Below are 1,867 nucleotides of genomic sequence, written 5' to 3' on the forward strand. Positions count from 1 at the left end.
CTAGGAATAAGTAAAGCCCCTATAGGGGCTTTCCTATATTATCTTTATTTACTAGGGATAAGCCAAAAACCCTATAGGGGCTTAGTACCTATATACTTATAGTATAAAAATAGCTAAGGAGGGAGTATCCTAAGAGTCCAAAAAAAGCCACTAGTTAGGTATAATTAGTAGGAGGAAGAACTATAAAATAAAGTTAGGTATATAATTATATATTATATTTTCTTACTTTTTCTTTAGCTTATTAAGGATCTTCTTTATACTATACTACTAAGCCTAAGCCTTACTACTAAGTGCTATACTATAACTCTACTTTAAATAAAAAGGCAGGATTATATATAGCCTTTAGTATAGTAGCACTTTAAGACTACTAAAGTAATAGTAGGTAGTAAGAGGGAAGCTATAGGCTTAGTAGTACTACTAAGTAAAAGAGTAAGGTTAAAGAATAATATATTAAGTAAGGAAGTCTTAATATAGTAGTAAATATAGTAGGAGTATAGTATAGCTAGGATTAAGAGATAAGCCTATTAAACTAGCTATAAGCCTAAGGGGAGAGAGAGAATAAAAAAGAGCTATTAATTTATATAGATAGTAAAGAGAAAAGCAGTAGGAGGAGGTAAAAAAAGAAGAGAGGATAGTCTAATATAGAGGTAAATAGGTAAGAAGAAAGAGAAGAAGAGAACTAAGGTAAGGGGCTAGAGGTATATATATTAGGACGTATATTATAAGAATAATAATAAAGAGATTAGGAGTAAAGCTTTATATAGCTTATATACTAAGGGGCTAAGTATAGTAAATAACCTAGTTACTACTTTACTAGTAGTTTAATATTCTATATATTTAGTAGTAGGAGTAAAAAAAGTAAAGTAGTTTAACTAGTGTATATAAGTAGTAAGAGTAAGTTAGATAATATTATAAAGTAGTCTTATAATAGAGGTAATTTATATAGCTAAAGGTAGTACGTTTCCTTTAGATAGTAGTACACTACGCCTTATAGCTAAATACAGCCTTATTCTTAAAACGTAAAGTAATATTATACTAAGAGCTAGTAAGGGTAGGTGTCTACCTAAGGTTTAATTTTTAAAGTAAGTATACTTAGTTATTATTTTTATCTTATATATAAGACTATTATTATATAGTATATTTTACTTTTAGAAGCTCTAGAAGTAAAGAACTAAGGTATATAAAGTTAGCTAGTATAAATAAATAGATTTATATAATATTAGTAATATATAGATATCTATAGATAATAAGATATAAACCTTATATTCTATTATCTAAAGATATAATAGCTCTTAAGTACTTTACTATATAAATAGAAGTAATTTCCTTAGTGTATAGTATATATATTTAGACTAAAGACTATAAGAGTAAAGTAGTACCTAAGGGGGGGAAGTATAGAGCCCTCTCTATTTATTCTTAGTCTACTAAGTCTATTAGGAATATACTAGTGCCTATAGTAAGTTAACTTTTACTTATTATATTATTTTATATCTTAATATAATACTAAAGTAAAGGTAATTATAAGGTAAAATAAACTAAAATAGACTTTATACTTACTTACTTAGTAGCCCTTACTAGATATCCTAGCCTATAAGTATACACTATATAGCTAGCCTAGCTAAAAGTAAGTTAAGACTAATAGAAGAATTACTATATAAGAATATAATATTCCCTATAAACTACTAAATTCCTTTAACTAAAAGAAAGAAATATAGTTAAGTCTTTAATCTAGGATACTTAGAGAAGAAAAGATATATAAAAAAAAAGACTAAAAGAGTTTATATCTACTTATAAAGATACTATTATTATTATTTTATAAGTATATTTATTTACCTTACTAAAGTCTAGCCTCCTTAAGATATATAGT

This window comes from Colletotrichum graminicola, assembly GCF_000149035.1.
Source record: "Colletotrichum graminicola M1.001 genomic scaffold supercont1.161, whole genome shotgun sequence".
Lineage (NCBI taxonomy): Eukaryota > Fungi > Ascomycota > Sordariomycetes > Glomerellales > Glomerellaceae > Colletotrichum > Colletotrichum graminicola.